Below are 12,198 nucleotides of genomic sequence, written 5' to 3'. Positions count from 1 at the left end.
GGGGTGTGGACCTGACCAGGTAGTCACGGAGGGGACGGTCTTTGCGGAAGGCGGAGAGGGGTGGGGATGGAAATATATCCCTGGTGGTGGGGTCTGTTTGGAGGTGGCGGAAATGTCGGCGGATGATTTGGTTTATGCGAAGGTTGGTAGGGTGGAAGGTGGGCACCAGGGGCGTTCTGTCCTTGTTGCGGTTGGAGGGGTTGGGTCTGAGGGCGGGGGTGCGGGATGTGGATGAGATGCGTTGGAGGGCATCTTTGACCACGTGGGAAGGGAAATTGCGGTCTCTAAAGAAGGAGGCCATCTGGTGTTTTCTGTGTGGAACTGGTCCTCCTGGGAGCAGATACGGCGGAGGCGGAGGAATTGGGAATACGGGATGGCATTTTTGCAAGAGGTAGGGTGGGAAGAGGTGTAATCCAGGTAGCTGTGGGAGTCGGTGGGTTTGTAGAAAATGTCAGTGTCAAGTCGGTCGTCACTAATGGAGATGGAGAGGTCCTGGAAGGGGAGGGAGGTGTCAGAGATGGTCCAGGTAAATTTAAGGTCAGGGTGGAATGTGTTGGTGAAGTTGATGAGTTGCTCAACCTCCTCGCGGGAGCACGAGGTGGCGCCAATGCAGTCATCAATGTAGCGGAGGAAGAGGTTGGGAGTGGTGCCGGTGTAATTACGGAAGATCAACTGCTCTACTTAGCCAACAAAGAGACAGGCATAGCTGGGGCCCATATGTGTGCCCATGGCTACCCCTTTGGTCTGGAGGAATTGGGAGGATTCAAAGGAGAAATTGTTAAGGGTGAGGGCCAGTTCGGCCAAACGAATGAGAGTGTCGGTGGAGGGGTACTGTTGGGAACGTCTGGAGAGGAAAAAACGGAGGGCTTGGAAACCCTGGTCATGGCGGATGGAGGTGTAGAGGGATTGGCTATCCATGGTGAAGATAAGGTGTTGGGGGCCGGGGAAACGGAAGTCTTGGAGGCGGTGAAGGGCATGGGTGGTGTCTTGAACATATGTTAGAAGTTCCTGGACTAGGGGGATAGGACAGTGTCGAGGTAGATAGAGATGAGTTTAGTGGGGCAGGAGCATGCTGAGACAATGGGTCGGCCAGGGTGGTCAGGCTTGTGGATCTTGGGAAGGAGGTAGAACCGGGTGGTGCGGGGTTCCCGGACTATGAGGTTGGAAGCTGTGAGTGGGAGATCTCGTGAGGTGATGAGGTTCTGTATAGTCTGGAAGATAATGGTTTGGTGATGGGGTTGGGGTCATGGTTGAGGGACGGTAGGAGGAGGTGTCCTCGATTTGGCGTCTGGCTTCAGTGGTGTAGAGGTCAGTGCGCCAGACTACCACTGCACCTCCTTTGGTTCAAGTCCTGCTTGCTCCTGTCAACCAACCAACAGGTGAATTTAAAAAATCTATCACAGGTAGACCAGTCCAAGTCTAATGCATTGCTTTGGCCTTTGTGGCTCAGTGGTAGGGTCTATCCGTCTTGCCCAGAAGGCATGGGTTCAAGTCCCAACCCTCCCAGACATGTGCCATATATCTGACTAGAATGATTACAGAGGAACACCAATTATCTGAGTGACACGGGTGGAGAATATTTTGTTCGGATAATCAAACATTCAGATAATTGAATGCCAGGTAACACACTTTGGCCAAGCATTGGGATCTTGCGATCTTGTTCGGTTAATCTGAAATTCCCATAATTGAGGTTCCTCTGTAAACAGGGAAAAGTATAGGGACAGCATGTAGCACCTAACCAGAATGGAGAATTGAAATTTGGAGCATTATTTTCATTGAAGCAACAAGGAGTTGTACAGCCCAAACCTTGGAGAAGGCACATTCTAGACTTAAAGCAATTTTTAAACAAAAGACTTAATTCATTCATGAGGGACATTTTTAGCTAGGTCAGCATTCATTGCCCAGAGGTCAGTCACATTGATGTGGGCCTGGAGTCACATGCAGGCCAGGTAAGGATTGCACTTCCCTTCCCTAAAGAACATTAATGAACCAGCTAGATGCTTCCTGATAATTGGCAATGGATTCATGGTTATCACTAGAGTAATAATCCCAGATTTTATTGAATTCTCCGGCGGGGTTCAAACCCAGGGCTCAGGGCATTACCTGGGTCTTTAGTTGAATAGTCTAGTGATAATATTGCCATGCCATTCCCTCTGCTTGATGTAAGGCCTTCATTGTGAAGTCAGTGAATGGAATGCAGTCCTGGCTAGGGGAGTGGAGCTGCCAGTGACAGATCTGCTTGTACAAAAAGGTTGGACGATCTGATGGTGGGAAAGCTGCAGGAAGGACACAGTCAAATTGCTTCCCCCTTCCCCCGCCCCCAACCCTTACCTGCATTGGTTTGAGGAGAAAATGGTATCTGCATTGTTCGGCAGAGCATCCTTTGGGAGACAGACATGTGCTGACATTCTGAGCAAAGTATTCATGATAGGCTACAGGGTTTTCCCCTCCCTCACCTGTGTTTGAAACATGCCCAGGTCACTCTTTGAAATGCTTTATATTCAGCACAGACAGAAGAGCCATTACTGGACAAGTCCCCCTGTTGACAGTAGCAGCCCAGCGATAGCTCTCCTGTTGGCCCCTGAGGGTTTGTTGAAGCATATGCGTGCAACCTGTCCTTTTCCTCACCATTTAGAATTCACCTGCTGCAGCTCTTGTCACAACAATCTGTCTGCTTGTGGTTCCTTTAGATTTTTAACACAGTGCTACACTGGGCACCGACAATCATGTCTTTTTTTGTTGCAGCCCACAACCCAGGATGAGTTATCTCTAACACTCGCTCTCGATCCATCAATCTTTCATACTCTCGCTCAATCTTGTGCCCTCTTTCTCAAGGTCAACAGTTAAACTAAGTTCTGTTGCTAATTTCCTGACAACTGTCAGGCCTCCTGAATGTAACTTGTATCCAAGCTAGATTATATCTGGGTCCTTAAACTGGGAATCATAAGACCAGAAGAAATGGGAACAGCCATACGACCATTCACTAGGATCATAGCTGATCCAACATTCCACATGTCCACTGTCCTGCATTTTCCTATAACCCTTGACTCCCCTACTGATCATGAATCTCAGCCTTAAATAACCTAAAACATAAACAATAATACAATATGCTGGAGGCCAGTCTAAGAGGAAAGGCAAGTTCAAGTTTAAAATGGAGAGCCTTTTTTTCCCCCAGAAATAAGGTTTGTTTTCTATCCAAACAAGTAATTTCTTAATTGCTGTCTGTTTGCCTTTGTCAGTCCAACTGTTCTCTCTCTTTGGGCTTCATTTCCACTTATCATTTACCCCTTCTCTCCACTCTACCTTCTGAATAAAAAACACCCTTTTCCTAGCTATCTTCCAGGAAGGGTCACTCAACCTGAAAGCTGAACTCTGATTTCTCTCCACAGATGCTGCCAGACCTGCTGAGCTTTTCCAGCAAATTCTGTTCTTGTTTCTGATTTCGAGCATCCACATTTCTTTTGGTTTTTAATTTTTTTTAGTCGCTTCCCGAGGTGAATATTTTCTGCTTCTGGGGCAGGTTTCTGGTGGCCAGGCTTTTTAAAAAAAAAGTCATTCACAGGATGAGGACCCACTGGCTGGAGCAGCATTAGGTGCAGCAGGTAATCAGGAAGGCTAATGGAATGTTGGCCTTTATTTCAATGGGATTGTACAGTAAGAGTAGGGGAAGTCTTATTGCAACTGTACAAGGTGCTGGTGAGACCATATCTTGAGTACTATGAGCAGCCTCAGTTTAAGGAACAATACCATTTCATTGGAGGTAGTTCAGAGAAGGTTCACTTGGATGATCCTTCGTCAGGAGGGAATGTCTGATGAGCAAAAGCGAAACAGGTTGGGCCGCTACTCACTGGAGTTTGGAAAATGAGAGGTGATCTCATTGGAAACATACTCTCTTTCCACCTGTTTATTAATAATGAGACTCTGTTGTGCTCTAAATGTGGGCTGTATATGCATCATTCGTACGCAAATAGTTTGCTTGGCAAGAAAAAGTAGAAAAGGAGAAACTATGATTTGGATCTGTGCTCTGTATCAGCAGCTGTGCAATATCTGTCCAAACTCGTGCCTTTTGCATGCCCCAAAAGCTTAGCTTTTGCAAAGTTTAAACAGGTTGTAACTCTACTCAGTGGAGTTTAGAAGAATGACAGGTGATCTCATTGACACAGACAGGATTCTTACGGGGCTTCACAGAGGTAAACGCTGAGAGGATGTATCCTCACATGGGAGAGTCTAGGACCAGAGGGCAGGGTCTCAGAATAAAGATGTGAGAATTCAAGGCTGAGATGAGGGGGTATTTCTTCTCTCAGAGGGTTGTGTGTCTTTGGATCCCCTTGCCACAGAGAGCTGTGAGGGCACAGTCCTTGTGTACATTTAAGGTTGAGACAGCAAGATTCTTGATCAGTTGGGGAATCAAGGATGATGCAGAAACACGGATGTGAGGATGTTGGATCAGCCACGAGTTTCTCGAATGGCAGAGCAGACGCGAGGGGCTGAATGGCCTTCAGCTGTTCCTATTTATTATGGTCTTATGGATTGAAGAGGGTGATTGGTAAATGGTCGTCCATTCTGCAACTGGTCCATTGGCACAAGGTCGACTGATGGTTTCCGTCCCCTTCTGTCGGGTCGTCTCTTTTGGAATCTGATTATTTCTTTTGTTTCCTTCTTTCTCTACACCCTTCCTGATTTCTTCTTTCCTGGTGTACCAGTCAGCAGTGAAAGCATTCATGTGTTGACCCTTCTCCCTGTCGGTTTGAGGTCTGGCTTTCAGACAGCATTGTCTTTTAGGAGAAAGTGTATTGTCTTTTAGGCAGGGATGACAAGTATGACATAGAGTATCTCGTTGTGAATGCATTGCTGAATTGGTAACAATCTTATCAACCTCATAATTGGAACACTGCATCTGTAGGATATCTGAAATGAATGTTTCCTTACTCAAATCTCTTGAGACCTTGTGTAGAATTGAATTGAATGACATCTTGTGTTTGAACGGCAGGTACTGATGGGAATATTATCCATTTTCTGAGCCCCATTTTAACCTGGACCTTGGCTCAGAATCCTTATTAAAACTACATTCAAACACATTTGCTATTCATATCACACATTATAATTACAACCCATCTTGATTTAAATGTTTCTTTTTCTTTATTTCTTTTGACGTGATTGAAAAGCGAGCACATGGAATAACAAAATGAGCAAAAATATCTGCTGTGAAATCAGTGTAAGGTGCTTGAGTAACTAGTTCCACCACAGTGTGGCTCAGTGGTTAGCACTGCTGCCTCATGGTGCCAGGGACACGGGTTTGATTCCACACTCAAGTGACAGTCTGTGTGGAGTTTGCACATTCTCCCCTTGTATGTGTGGGTTTCCTTTGGGTGCTCTAGTTTCCTCCCAAACTCCAAAGGTGTGCAGTTTATTTGGATTGACTATGGGAAATTACCCACAGTGTCCAGGGATGTGCAGGCTAGGTAGATTAGCCATGGGAGATGTAGGGTTTCATTGATACAATGAGGGGATGGGTCCTGGTGGAATGTCTGTTGGAGGATCAGTGTGGCCTTGTTGGGCTGCTTGCACATTATATAATTCTTTGACCAATTCTTTACTCAACATCTTGCCCCTATTTATCGTCTTTTTCTGATTTTTGATGGTCTTCCCCTGACTGCCTGCCCATTTTTCATGCTGTTGTTGCATTTAAATTGGACTCTTCAAATCTGGTGTGATCATTCTCACAATTATCTATGTTGAACAGGCCAACGGGCTTTTATCACCTCCTTCTGGAGAAAGTAGGAATTTACAGGTCCAATGGAACTCAAGGCCATTGCACTGTCAACTGTTACTATTCAGTTCTCATATCATTGTGGTGGCATTCCAAACAGATTTCAAAAGATTATAAGTCTTGCCTTGGCAGTGGCAATGGCTTTGAGGAATTGTTTGGAGTTGAGTATTCCTCACGGATCTATGCAGGTGTTTACACTTACTTGGAAATTTAGCTCCAAACCTTCAACTCAAAATGGGAGCTCAGAATGTTTTTTTTTAATTTTTCAGCCAGTTGGTGTTCTATAAGATAATGACTCGGAAGGGATTCATGTTGCATTGGGGCCACACCCTCCTGATGTTGAAAAAAGTTGAAAAGTATGGCGCTGGAATAGCACAGCGGGTTAGGCAGCATCAGGAAGGGCTTATGCCCGAAACGTTGATTCTCCTGCTCTTCGGATGCTGCCTGACCTGTTGTGCTTTTCCAGCACCACACTTCTCGCCTCTGACTCTCCAGCATCTGCAGTCCTCACTTTCTCCTGGTGTAAAGTGGCTATGGATATTGAGGAATTCTCCTCGAGTTTTCACTGGGGAACAGTTGTACCTGTACCAGATTCCGAAGCTCCTAGTCATTATACCTGAGCAAATATCAGTTATACTTGTGCAATTAGCCTTGCAATCTAAGACCTGAGCCTCTCTCTACATAACAACATAAGGCCTAGGAGCAGGAGGCGGCTGTCTGGCCCTTCACGCTTGCTCTGCCACTCAATAAGATCATGGCTGATTTTTTTGTGGACTCAGCTCCACTTACCCATGTTTTTTATCACATCCCTTAATTCCTTTATTGTTCAAAAAGTATCTACCTTAGCTTTAAAGGCGATTACAGAAGTAATGTCAACTGCTTCCCTGGGCAAGGAATTCTATAGATTCACAACCCCCTGAATTAAGAAGTTCCTTCTCAGTACAGTCCTAAACCTGCTTCCTCTAATCTTGAGGCCATGCCCTCTTGTCCTCGTCTCACCTACCTGTGGAAACATCCTCTCTATTTCTATTTTATTGATTCCCTTCATAATTTAAATGTTTCTATAAGATCCCCCTCATTCTTCTGAATTCCAATGAATATAATCCCAGTCTACTCAGTCTCTCCTCATAGGCCAACCCTCTCAACTCCGGAATCAACCGAGTGAACCTCCTCTGCACCCCCTCCAGTGCCTGCATAAGGAGACCAAATCTGCACACAGTACTCCAGGTGTGGTTTCACCAACACTTTGTACAGCTGCAACATTACCTCTCCGCTTTTAAACTCAACCCCTTTAACAATGAAGGAAAAATTCCATTTGCCTTCCCAGTTACTTGTTGTACCTGCAGACCAACCTTCTGTGATTCATGCACACGGACACCCAGGTCCCTCTGCAAATCATTAAGCTACAACGTTTTAACCATTCAAGTAATAATCTATTTTGCTGTTACTCCTACCAAAATGTATGACTTCACATTTACTAACATTGTATTCCAATTGCCAGACCTTTGCCCACTCACTCAATGTATGTATGATCTTCTGCAAAGTTTCACAGTCCTCTGCACACTTTGCTCTGCCACTCATCTTAGTGTCATCGGCAAATTTTGAGACCGTACCCATGGTCCCAACACAGAGGTGGAACGAGTGGAGAGTTCAAGCTCCTGGGAGTGGTCATCCACAACAAGCTTTCTTGGACTCTTCATGTGGACGCACTGGTTACAAAGGCCCACCAATGTCTCTCCTTGCTTCGACAGCTGAGGAAATTTGCCATGATGGCGAATACCCTTGCCAACATTTATAGGTGCGCCATCGAGAGCATTCTGTCTGGATGTATCACTACCTGGTATGGCAACCGTACCATTCAAGACTGGAGATGTTTACAGAGAGTAACTGTTTATCTATTATTTACTATATATGCTACTTAACTATGTGACCTGCCTGTATTCCTCGAAAGGCAAAGCTTTTCATTGTGCCTTGGTACACGTGACAATAAATTCAATTCAATTCAATTCTCTTTACTTCCTATCAGTCAACCAACCCTCTATCCATGCTAATACTCTCCTCCTAACACCTCCCACGCATCCTTATCTTATGCAGCAGCCTCCTATGCGGCACCTTGTCAAAGGGCTTTTGGAAATCTAGGTACACCACATCCACTGGGTCCCTGTTGACCACCTTGCTTGAAATTTCTTCAGAGAATTCCAAAAGATTTGTGAGGCATGACCTGCCCTCCATGAACCCATGCTGTGTCTGTACAATGTGACAATTTCTTTTGAGATGTGCTGCTATTTCTTCCTTGATAATAGACTCAAGTATCTTCCCCACTACAGAGGTTAAACTAACTGGTCTAGAATTCCCCATCTTTTGTCTACTTCCCTTTTTAAACCGTGGCGTCACTCTTGCTATTTTCCAACCTGCTGGGACTGCCCCAGAGTCCAGCCTATTTTAGAAAATTACCACCAGTCCACTTGCTATTTCTCCTGCCACCTCTTTTAGTACCCTGGGCTGCATTCCATTACGGCCAGGAGACATTTCTATCCTTAGCTCCATTGGCTTACCCAACACTATCTCTTCCGTAATAATGATTGTTTCCAGGTCCTCACCTACCTTTGTCTCTTCGTTACTTACTGGCATGTTATTAGTGCCTCCACTGTGAAGACCGAGGCAAAATACCTGTTCAATGCCTCAGCCATTTCATCATATCCCTTCTCATTCTCTAAAGGACCAACATTTACTTTAGCCACTCCTCTTCATTTTATATATTTATAGAAACGCTTGCCATCTGTCTTTATATTCTGTGCTAGTTTTTTTCTCATACTCTATCTTACTTTTCCTTATAACTCTTCTTGTGGCTTTCTGTTGACCTTTAAAGCTTTCCCAATCTTCTAGATTCCCACTGTTTTTGGCCACTTTGTATGCCTTCTCTTTCACTTTGATAGCGTGCCTTATTTCCTTCAACACCGATGGCAGGTTATCCTCCTCTAATAGTCCTTCCTTCTCACTGGAATATACTTTTGCTGAACACTTTGAAAAAATCTTTTGAAGTTCCTTCACTGCTCATCAACTGTTGCACCATAAAGTCTCTGTTTCCAGTCTACTTTAGCCAGGTCCTCCCTCACTCTATCATACGCCCCCTTATTCAAGGACAGGACCCTGGTATTGGATTTTGTCTTCAGAGCTATATTTTACATTCAGCCATACTGTGATCACTGCTTCCAAGAGGATCCCTGACGATGAGGTCGTTAATTATTCCTGTTTCATTACACGGGACCAGATCTTAGATAGCTTGCTCCCTCGTCGGTTCCATTAAAAAACTATCACGGCTATGCCTTATGGTCTTATACACTCAACAAACTCCTCCTCAAGGCTACCCTGACCTAGCTGGTTCAACCAATCTACATGCAGATTAAAACCCCCATGACAATAGCCACACCATTTTTTCAGGTATTAGTTATTTCCTTGTTTATTACCCGCCTCAATGTGATGTTATTATTTGTTGGCCTATCGCTTAGTTAACACAGTTGGTTGGATGGCTGGTTTGCAATGCACAGTGATGCCAAGAGCATGGGTCTGAGTCCTGCTCTGGCTGAGGTTCCTATGAGGGACTCTCCTTCTCACTGTCTCTTGAGATATTGTGACCCTCAGGTTAAGCCAGCACCAATCAACTCTCAGAAACAAAAAACGAAATTGCTGGAAAATCTCAGCAGGTCTGGCAGTGGAGAGATATCAGAGTCAACGTTTCGGGCCCGGTGACCCCACTTCAGAGCTTGATCCAAAACATTAACCCTGATTTCTCTCCACAGATGCTGCCAGACCAAAGCAGGACTGGTGGCAGTATATTAAAAACCCCAAACTATATCCTGATAGAGGGGCCAAATACCACACTGTTCCAGGAGTGGTCATTTGGGTATACATAAACACAAATATGTGAGCTCCCAAGAACGGCATGCAGAATACTTAGCTGTTTGATTATGGAGTACAACAACCATTTGTATTTGTATAGCACCTTTAACATCATACACGGTTCACTTGGCATTCCAGGTGAACATCATCAAACAAAATCAGATGCCAAGACACAAAAGGAGATGTCTGAATGAAGCAGGTTTTCAGCAAGGTACATAAAATCCCTATAGTGTGGAAACAGGCCCTTTGGCCCAACAAGTCCACACTGACCTTCCGAAGAGTAAGCCACCCAGACCCATTCCCCTCCACCTACCATGCACACCATGGACAATTTCCCATGGCCAATTCACCTGACCTGCACATCTTTGGATTGTGTGAGGGAACCCACACAGTCACAGGGAGAATGTGCAAACTCCACACAGTCACTGGAGGCTGTTATTGAACCTGGGTCCCTGGCACTGTGAGGTAGGCTAATCACTGTGCCACCCCGTGTCTAGAGGTGGATAGATTTTAGGAAGGATTTCAGGGGCCTGCAGAAGGCCAGGATGAGAATTTTTAAAATCTGGTCATTGCCTGACCAAAAATATGATGGGATATACACTTCATTCAGTTGCACACAAATCCAGACAGAGTGGCTGCTGTTGTTCAAAGGTTAATGCCAAAATAGCCCCAAGTGCATTTAAAAATCTTGCTGAACTATTGAGAGCTAAAGCCATGACCTTACCATATGAAGCAATAAAACATATCCTGCTACTTCTTTGCATGTGTTCACCACCTTAGAATTTTATCTGGATTTGTGTAGGAAATATCCACGGCCCTCCACATCTTATGCTCAACCATCCAGCTCACTGACCAACAGGACCTTGGGGATGGCTGTTGACGCTGCCTAGATTTTTCCAGAGCTAATCCTATATTGCTAGTGTGTCTTTGGCCACACCTCTTTCCCCTTCAGCAATTCCACTCCAACCAAACCCCACTAGCACCATTGTTAGACCAGTGCAGGGTTGAATCCTTACTGGAGATACTGGACAATCGTGTCAATGGTTGTAAAAAGGAAATCCATCGAGTTTGCTATCCTTTGGGGGATCTGCTGTGCTTCACCTTATCTGGTCTACATGTGACTCCATACTCAGATAACTTCCTTCCGGAATAGCCTAAGTATAAACGCAATTTGGGACGGGCAACAAATGCTGGGCCTGCCAGTGATGGCCACATCCTATCAGAGATTAAAGATCATCTCGAGAGTAGTCCCCATCAAACTCTCCAGTGACACAAGTGTGGTCACTCCCTGTTCTAGAGATTTATCTTTTGCTTATTGCTATCAACTATAAATTACAACCTGTCCCTTTGTGAGGAAACAGATTGGAAAACTATGACTTTGTTTTGAAAAATATGAATGGGGAATAACATACTGCCAAGCACAAGTCCTTTGGTAATGTCACTAGTTTCCACTGAGCACTTTTGTTAATCCTTTTTGAGGGAAACTGTTAATGAATTCAGCTTTAATTAGACACTTTATAGTTCAGTTTTAATTGGGTTTATAAATTGCATACACTTAAAATAGTATCTTCCTCTCATCAGACTCCAAGCTGGTCCATGGGACATGTTAAGATTTAGTCCATTGCTTATTTGCTACTTTGTAATTTAACTTAACTAATATAAGCTTGCATTCGCCTTGCTGCACCTACTTGCAAAATAGGAAATCGTCCCTCACAGAGTTGAGCAAATAGCCTTGATGCTGCTTATATAAAGGATCCTGTCCCTTAGTAACATGCAATAAGGTGGAGAGAGGGGTGGAGGAAGGTGGATACTTTCAGAGGAGGGAATTCACGGCTGGTTTGGTGACATACCGTTTTTGACCACAGAGGGGCAGCCTTGCACTGTAAAGCTATGGAATCCGCCTTCCTTTGTTGCAAAAGGCTACAAGTTAATTAAGCTTTTAAATATTAATATTTTCAGAACCAACAATTTTGTTTCTCCTATTATCTTGCCCTCTTGACAGCAATGAACCATACATTGTTACTTAGTGTGTCATGAGATCAGCATGAGGAGCTGATTTCTGGAAGCAGTTCAGTGCTGGCTTGTTGTATATATCCATCTAAAAGTAAAGTAAATTTGACAGTGGAAATCATTGTGACAAGATTTTAATTTCAAGGTAGTTGATTGAAGTTTTTAACACCCGGGGTAAATTGACAATGGTGTTGTCCACAGTCGGTTAATGGTAAGAAAGGATTTTCAGAGCTTGGGCCTTGAGTGCCACCTCCTGGTCTGATTTTGCAACTACACTGTTACAGGCAACTGTTTACCCAGAATGGTAAAAACAAGGACTGCAGATGCTGGAAACCAGAGTCTAGATCAGAGTGTTGCTGGAAAAGCACAACAGGCCAGGCAGCATCCGAGGAACAGGAAAATCGACGTTTCGGGCAAAAGCCCTTCATCAGGAATAGAGGCAGGGTGCCTGCAGAGTGGAGAGATAAATGAGAGGGGGGGGGGGGTGGGGAGAAAGTAGCATAGAGTACAGTAGGTGA

This window comes from Chiloscyllium plagiosum, chromosome 31 (assembly GCF_004010195.1).
Source record: "Chiloscyllium plagiosum isolate BGI_BamShark_2017 chromosome 31, ASM401019v2, whole genome shotgun sequence".
NCBI lineage: Eukaryota > Metazoa > Chordata > Chondrichthyes > Orectolobiformes > Hemiscylliidae > Chiloscyllium > Chiloscyllium plagiosum.
This window is presented reverse-complemented; position numbering follows the sequence as displayed.